This window comes from Manis pentadactyla, chromosome 13 (assembly GCF_030020395.1).
Source record: "Manis pentadactyla isolate mManPen7 chromosome 13, mManPen7.hap1, whole genome shotgun sequence".
NCBI classification, from domain to species: Eukaryota; Metazoa; Chordata; class Mammalia; order Pholidota; family Manidae; genus Manis; species Manis pentadactyla.
Window position 1 is genome coordinate 39,018,219 of NC_080031.1, and position 9,557 is coordinate 39,027,775.

General features: G+C 38.4%; 1 pseudogene; it reads left to right on the top strand.

The window, feature by feature from the left end:
- The first annotated feature begins 7,886 nt into the window (after nucleotides 1-7,886).
- LOC118917640 (olfactory receptor 10R2-like) lies at nucleotides 7,887-8,836 on the top strand (annotated as a pseudogene).
- The last annotated feature ends 721 nt before the right edge of the window (nucleotides 8,837-9,557 follow it).

Below are 9,557 nucleotides of genomic sequence, written 5' to 3' on the forward strand. Positions count from 1 at the left end.
CTATTTGGGTGACCAAGAATGGATGGAAAATGAATGAAGGATTTCCAGGCGAAGGGAAAAAGATGAGCAAAAGCACAGAAATAAGATGCTGCAAGATGATAAAAGGAAGTCTTACTGTAGAAAAACCACCTTTTTTTATTGGGAAGACTGCATTTGGGAAGAGGAAGGAAGAGTCGGTGAAGAAGGCAAGATGTCTCAGTGTCATTCCTGTTAAGTATGGTACTTTGCTTACTTAATATAAGAAAATGACATAATATAGACAATATATATTTATTAAATGTACATATTTATTGACTTAATTTATCCATAAATTAACACTTTAAAGAATGAATAAATTAATGGAAGTGGTGAGTTGTCTACTCAAACATGTCAAATCTACCCATTAGTCTACTAGTCACTATGCTCCACATAGACAGAAAAATGAAACTGGTACTTCTGTTTCGTGGTCTCTCTTGAAAGTAATGGAACCCAAAAAAGAAATACTCAGAGAGGGTATGGATGAGAGAACTAATGATACCTCACATATGTAAGATCAACAGTCAGTCTCTTAAATGGGGCTACATTAGCTAAAGAATTTTCATTTTGTAACCTACTTCTGTGCTTTTATTTTCTTCAATTATTTGGTTGCTTTTGATTTTTTGTGTTATTTCGTATTATTAAATTGAAGTTGAATGAAGGGGAAAATAATTTGCCTGTGCTTTAGCAAGAAGAAATTGGAGGGAAGGAACTTTGAGGTCAGGTGTGTCTAAGGCAACAGTGAGATCTGTTAGAAATCCAGGGAAAATGTGAAAAGATATAATGGCTGTATTGAAGAAGGGCTAATGGGTTGGATTTATCTCTTTTTGAAGTTTAAAATACCAGCAGAACTTTAAATCAGGCAGAATGGTAGACAATAAATTCAATGACTGTAAGAACTTTGTATTTTTCCAGAGCTACATAAATGCATTAAGATTGCTTCCAGGAAGAACCAAGGTGGTAGGGTGAGTAGGGCAGTGGAAATCTCCTTCCAAAAATATACATATTTTTGAAAATACAACAAATACAACTATGCCTAACAGAGAGACCAGAAAATACAGTACAACAGCCAGGCTACATCTACATCTGTGAGAACTCAGTGCCTTGCAAAGGGGGTAAGATACAATCCGCAACCCAGCATGACCCAAGCACCCTCCACCCCAGCTCCCCAGTGGGAGGAGAGGAGTCAGAGCAGGGAGGGAGAGGGAGCCCAGGACTGCTAAACAACCAGCTCTAGTAATCTGCACCAGGAGCACAGATACACATTACATGGTGTACTGGATATTAGAGAAATGGAAAAGTAAAATCTGCAAGCGGGTCCCTGCATCCAGCTCCCTTGAGGCAAAAGAAAAGCGAGTGCTCTTTGAAAGTCTTAAAGGGACAGGATCTTAACAGCTGGATGGAATCATCCTGGCACACTCAGCCCAGCAGGCTGGGAGTCCTGAAGAACTTCAGTCTCCCTAACCCCCTGGGTGGCAACACAGCTTAGAAGCCCCTCAAGGTGATAAGCAGCCTGCCATTGGTTCTCCCAGCCAATGCTGCCCCACCACCGTGATGTAGCATTCAGAGAGTGGCCATGCCAACAGCAACTTCCCACAGTCTCTTCCCAGTCTGCAGCTGCCCAGGACAGACCCAGAGACTGCCGCCAGCACTCAGCTGTCCAGCACAGAGAGAGGAAGCAGGGACAAGGCATGGAGGGGTGACATTCTCACAGGAGAACACACCTGGTGTGCCTGCCACTACTCACAGGACTCTGGGATATCCCAAGGCCTGAACCACCCATGCCAGCTCAGGGGAGTAACCTGGATGCTGCTCCCAGTGTGAAGGTAACTGACACAGGCAGTGGAGAAGGGCAAGGTGACCAACAAGCAGGAAGGGACATTGTTCTCCCAGGTGACACACATGCCACCTGCCTATGACTACCACTATTGCCATGAAAATGCAGAAGTATCTGGTCCAGTCAAGAATCGCCCAGACAACCCCAGAGAGAGCACCTGGGAACATAGATATAACCAATCGTCCTGAAAAAGAATTCAAAATAAAGGTCATAACCATGTTTATGCACCTACAGAGAAATATGCAAGAGCTAAGGGATGAAGTCAGGATGGAGATTACAGAAATGAAACAATCTCTGGAAGGATTTAAGAGCAGACTGGATGAAGTGCAGGAGACTGTTAATGGAATAGAAATTAGAGAACAGGAATACAGAGAAGCTGAGACAGAGAGAGATAAAAGGATCTCCAGGAATGAAAGAGTACTAAGAGAACTGTGTGACCAATCCAAATGGAACAATATTCACATTATAGGGGGACCAGAAGAAGCAGAGAGAGAAAAAGGGATAGAAAGTTTCATTGAAGAAATAATTGCTGAGAACTTCCCCAAACTGGGGGAGGAAATAGTCTCTCAGACCATAGAAGCTGACAGATATTCCAACACAAAGGACCCAAGGAGGACAACACCAAGACATATAATAATTAAATGGCAGAGATCAAAACAAGGACATAGTATTAAAGGCAGCCAGAGAGAGAAAAAAAATCAATTGCAAAGGAAAACCCATCAGGCTATCATCAGACTTCTCAACAGAAACCAGTAGAGAATGGCATGATATATTTAATGCAATGAAACAGAAGGGCCTTGAACCAAGAATAATGTATCCAGCATGATTTTCATTTAAATATGAAGGAGGGATTAAACAATTCCTAGACAAGAAAAAGTTGAGGGAATTTGCCTCCCATAAACCACCTGTACAGGATATTTTAAAGGGACTGCTCTAGATGGAAGCACTCCTAAGGCTAAATAAATGTCACCAGAGAAAATGAAAACATACCAAAGAAGGCAGACCAACCAAATATTACCCAAAGTCAAAAAATAAACTCAACTACTCACAAAAACATACAACAGAGTATAGAATAAAACACCTAATATATAAAGAATGGAGGAGGAAGAATAAGAAGGGAGAGAAATAAAGAATCATCACACTCCTAATAAAAGAGTTAAGTTAGACAGTTAGATAGAAAAGAAGCTACCCTTGAACCTTTGGTAACCATGAATCCAAAGCCTGCAATAGCAATAAGTACACATCTTTCAATAATCACCCTAAATGTAAGTGGACTGAATGCACCAATCAATAGACACAGTGTAATAGAATGGATAAAAAAGTATCACCCATCTATATGCTGCTTACAGAGACTCACCTCAAACCCAAAGACATACACAGACTAAAAGTGAAGGGATGGAAAAAGATCTTTCATGCAAACAATAGGGAGTAAAAAGCAGGTGTTGCAGTACTTGTATCAGACAAAATAGACTTCAAAATAAGAAAGTAACAGAGATAAAGAAGGACATCACATAAGGATGAAGGGGGCAGTCCAACAAGAAGATATAACCATTATAATATCTATGCATCCTACACAGGAGCACTGACATCTGTAAAATAAATACTAACAGAATTAAAGGAGGAAATACAATGCAATGCATTCATTTTATGAGAAGTCAACACACCACTCACTCTAAAGGACAGATCCACCAGACAGAAAATCAGTAAAGACACAGAGGCACTGAACAACACACTAGAACAGATGGACCTAACAGACATCTACAGAACATTCCACCCCAAAGCAACAGGATACACATTCTTTTCAAATTCACATGGAACATTTTCCAGAATAGACCTCATACTAGGCCACAAAAAGATCCTCAGTATATTCAAAAAGATTGAAATTCTACCAACCAACTTCTCAGACCACAAAAGTATAAAACTAGAAATAAATTGAACAAAGAAAACAAAAGGGCTCACAAACACATGGAGGCTTAACAACATGCTCCTAAATAATCAATGGATCAATGACCAAATTAAAACATAGATCAAGTAATACATGGAGACAGATGACAACAACAGCACAATGCCCCAACTGCTGTGGGATGCAGCAAAGGCAGTTATAAGAGGAAAGTATATAGCAATCCAGGCCTATTTAAGGAAGGAAGAACAATCCCAAATGAATAGTCTAAAGTCACAATTATTGAAACTGGAATAAAAAGAACAAATGAGGCCCAAACTTAAGAGAAAGAGGGAAATAATAAAGATCAGAGAAGAAATAAATAACATTGAGAAGAATAAAACAATGGAAAAAATCAATGAAACCAACAGCTGGTTCTTTGAGAACATACACAAAATAGATAACCCCCTAGCCAGAATTATTAAGAGAAAAAGGGACTCTATATACATAAACGAAATCAGAAATGGAAAAGGAAAAATCATGACGGACCCCACAGAAATATGAAGAATTATTAGATAATACTATGAGAATCTGTTTGTTAACAAGCTGCAAAACCTACAAGAAATGGACAACTTTCTGGAAAAATACAACCTTCCAAGACTGACTAAGGAAGAAACAGAAATCTAAACAGACCAATTACCAGCAATGAAATTGAATCAGTAATAAAAAAACTACCTAAGAACAAAACCCCGTGGCCAGATGGATTCACCGCTGAATTTTATCAGACATATCGAGAAGACATACTATTCATTCTCCTTAAAGATTTCTAAAAAATAGAAGAGGAGGGAACACTCCCAAACTCATTCTATGAAGTCAGGATCACCCTAATACCAAAACCAGGCAAAGACCCCACCAAAAAATAAAATTACAGAACAATATCTCTGATGAACATAGATGCAAAAATACTCTACAAAATATTAGCAAACAGAATTTAAAAATCCATCAAAAGCATCATACACCATGATCAAGTGGAATTCATCTCACGGATGCAAAGATGGTACAACATTCGAAAATCCATCAACATCATCCACCACATCAACAAAAAAAATGACAAAAACCACATTATCATCTCCATAGATGCTGACAAAACATTCAACAAAATTGAACTCCATTCATGATAAAAATTCTCAACAAAATGGGTATACAGGGCAAGTACCTCAACATAATAAAGGCCATATATGACAAGCCCACAGCCAACATCATACTTAACAGTGAGAAGCTGAAAGCTTTTTCTCTAAGATCGGGAGCAAGACAGGGATTCCCACTCTCCATACTGTTATTCAACATAGTACTGGAGGTCCAAGCCATGGCAATCAGACAAAATAAAGAAATACAAGGCATCCAGATTGATAAAGAAGAAGTCAAACAGTCACTATTTGCAGATGACATAATATTGTACGTAAAAACCCTAATGACTCCAATACAAAACTACTAGAACTAATAACTGAATTCAGGAATATTGCAGGATGCAAAATTAATGCACAGAAATCTGTTGCTTTCCTATACACTAACGATGAACTAGCAGAAAGAGAAATCAAGAAAACAATTCCACTCACAATTGAATCAAAAAGAATAAAATACCAGGAATTAACCTAACCAAGGAAGTGAAAGACATACCCTGAAAACTACAAGACACTCTTAAGAGACATTAAAGAGGACACTAACAAATGGAAACTCATCCCATGCTCTTGACAAGGAAGAATTAATATTGTCAAAATGGCCATCCTGCTGAAGGCAATCTACAGATTCAGTGCTATCCCTATCAAAATGCTGAATGCATTCTTCAATGAACTGAAACAAATAATTTTAAAACTAATATGTAATAACAAAAGACCTGAATAGCCAAAGAAATCCTGAGAAGGAAGAATAAAGCAGGGGGAATTATGCTCTCCAACTTCAAGCTCTACTACAAAGCCACAGTAATCAAGACAATTTGGTACTGGCACAAGAACAGAGCCACAGTCCAGTGGAACAGAATAGAGTCCAGATATTAACCCAAACATATATGGTCAATTAATATACAATAAATAGTCCATGGACATACAATGGGGAAATGACAGCCTCTTCAACAAATGGTGCTGGCAAAACTGGACAGCTACATGTTAGAGAATGAAACTGGATTATTGTCTAAACAGCATACACAAAAGTAAATGCAAAATGGATCAAAGACCTGAATGTAAGGCATGAAACCATAAAACTCTTGGAAAAAAACATAGGCCAAAACCTCTTGGACATAAACATGAGTGACCTCTTTATGAACATATCTCCCCGGGCAAAGAAAACAAAAGCAAAAATGAACAAGTGGGACTATATTAAGCTGAAATCTTCTGTACAGCAAAGGACACCACCAATAAAACAAAAAGGCATCCTACAATAGGGGAGAATATGTTCATAAATGACAGATCCGTTAAAGGGTTGACATCCAAAATATATAAAGAGCTCACACACCTCAACAAACAAAAAGTGAGTAAACCAATTAAAAAATGGGCACATGATCTGAACAGACACCTCCAAAGAAGAAATTCACATGGCCAACAAACACATGAAAAGATGCTCCACATCACTGGTCATCAGAGAATGCAAATTAAAACTACAATGAGATATCACCTCACACCAGTAAAGATGGCCACCATCCAAAAGACAAACAACAACAAATGTTGGCGAGGTTGTGGAGAAATGGGAACCCTCCTACACTGCTGGTGGGAATGTAAATTAGTTCAACCATTGTGAAAAGCAGTATGGATGTTCCTCAAAAAACTAGAAATTGAAATACCATTTGACCCCGGAATTCCACTCCTAGTAATTTACCCTAAGAATGGAGCAGCCCAGTTTGAAAAAGAAATGTGCACCCCTATGTTTATCACATCACTATTTACTATAGCCAAGATGTGGAAGCAACTTAAGTGTCCATCAGTAGATGAATGGATAAAGAAGATGTGGTACATATACACAATGGAATATTATTTAGCCATAAGAAGAAAACAAATCCTGCCATTTGCAACAACATGGATGGAGCTAGAGGGTATTATGCTCAGTGAAATAAGTCAGGCAGAGAAAGACAAGCAACCAATGATTTCACACATCTGTGGAGTATAAGAACAAAGGAAAAAACTGAGGGAACAAAATAGCAGCAGACTCAGAGAACTCAAGAATGGACTAACCGTTACCAAAGGGAAAGGGACTGGGGAGGATGGGTTTGAAGGGAGGAATAAGGAGGGGCATAAATGGGACCATTACTATTAGCAGACATAATGTATGGGGCGGCACGAGGAGGGCTGTACAACACAGAGAAGACAAGTAGTGACTCTGGAGCATCTTACTACACTGATGGACAGTGACTGTAATGGGGTATGTGGGGGGAACTTGGTGATGGGGGAAGTCTAATAATCATAATGTTCCTCATGTAATTGTAGATTAATGATACCAAAAAAAGAAACAAATTTTCATATTAAAAATATAAGATTGCTTCCAACTCCCTGTATCAAGTGGGTGAAAGAGATTGTGGGACAAGGTGAAAGGATAAAGTCAACACAATAGTATTGTCATTAAAATTATACACAAATAGAAGTTGGGTTTGAATGTCAGTCTGGTAGTTTTGTGAAAATAAAATAATAGGGTTTCAAAAGTAAAGTTTTAGGTAGACATATGCTTAAAGTACGTCCAAAAAGACACTTAAGAAAATCTAGCAACAATTTCCTAAAAATTCACATATACGGCAAAATCTAATATTTGCCAAAAGCTTACAATCTACATGCTGTACTTTTCATAAGAAACCCTAAAGAGAGGTACTAGCTGTATCTTTATACTACAAATGAGAAAACCAAGGCACAGAGAATTATTTAAAAAATAAATGACATGATTGTTACAAAGTAAATTTTCAGACATTTCCATTCCTTCATTGCTATTCAAAGCACTGTGAAAAAATTACTTCAACACTGTAAGAAATACACAAATGTTGCTAGAAATATTTAATATAAGTTCTTTGAAACAATTCCGTGAATTGACATGAGTAATAGGACATTTTCTACTTGGATTAGTCCCTCTCCTATTTGTTGTTAATAAGATCTTCTCCTATTTATTGTTCTTCAATGCATAATGGACCTAAGTACCTGCATCTGTCAGGGTAACAGTTTGCTCCTTTGTTCCTGTTCTCTGCAGGTCAATCTTGGGGGCCAAGTCAACTAAATAAATTTCTCCTCTGCCACAGAGTTCCTGTTGCTTGGATTTTCTATCTTCAGAGAAATCCAGCTCATCCTATTTGCTGTTTTTCTGTGCCTGTATCTGATTATCCTGAGTGGGAACATTACCATTGTTGCTCTCATATGCCTGGATTGCAGCCTCCACACACCGATGTATTTATTCCTAGGGATCCTATCCATCTCTGAGACATGCTACACCTTTGTTATCCTGCCCAAGATGCTCTTAAATCTGTTGTCTGTGCTCAGAACAATTTCACTCATTAGTTGTGCCACTCAGGTGTTTTTCTTCCTTGGTTTTGCTGTTCCTAATTGCATGTTACTGGGGGTTATGGGTTATGACCACTATGTGGCCAACTGTCACCCACTTCAGTACTCTATCCTTATGAGCTGGCAGGTATGTGCACAACTGGCAGCCACTGTGCTGTGACTGGCTTTTTGTTCTCACTGATAGGCTCCCTCTTAGTCTTTGAACTAATTTTCTATAGCCCCAACAAGATCAACCACTACTTCTGTGACATCTCACCAGTTATCCAGCTTGCCTGTACTGATCCCTCCATCAATTAACTGTTAATCATCATAGGTGGAGTTCTTGCTCTCATGGTCCCCCTGACTTTTATTTGCATCTCTTATGGCTTCATTGTCCATACCATCCTGAGGATCCCATCAGCTGAAGGCAAGCAAAAAGCCTTCTCCATCTGCGTCTCCTATCTTACTGTAGTCATTATCTTCTATGACTGTGCCTCCTTTGTCTACTTGAGACCATCAGCCAAGTACTTGACCAGCAAAGATAGGCTTGTGACAGTGACCTACACAATTGTGACTCCATTGTTGAACCCCACGGTGTAAAGCCTTAGCAACAAGGATGACCAGATGGCTATCTGGAAAGTGATTGGCAGAGGAGGATTTTAATCTAAAGTTCTATAATGAGAACACTTTACATCCATGAAACATCCTTTCTGAGGCCATAGCAATAATTATAAGGTTGATGATACTGTTGTCTTTTATTTATGTAGCACTTTATAACTTCATACTATAAGCAAACTTCTCCATGGCATTATTTTGATAGCTTAGTGGAGTACAGCCTTAAACTTGGGTTAATTATTAATTTAGATAAAAGTCTCAAATAGTCTTAAACTTGCACAAGTACTTTGATCTTTCAGAATACTTAGTTAAGAATGTTACTTAGTAACTTAGTTAAGAATACTTAATTGGTCTCTTCCAGGAAGGATAAGGAACATATTTTGGCGATAAGTGTAGAAGGTTCAGCCATCACAACTTGTCAATGGTATAGGAGAATCTTAGTAAGGTCCTTTACAGAAAAAGAGAGAAAATCATGGAGAAAATAGAATAAACCTAATTGAACATCATTCATATAACCATGAGCTATCAGTGTTGGAAATAACCCAAGTTTGTCACTTCCAATAGTTCTGTCATTGCAGGAGTCTAACCTGCAGTAATATAGCCTTTATTTGACTGCTGAGTAGGAAGTTATGCCACTAACAAAGTGTTATAAAGTTCAGCCTTTGCATATCTTGCTTCTTTTGGTCACAGACATTGTACCTAGAGA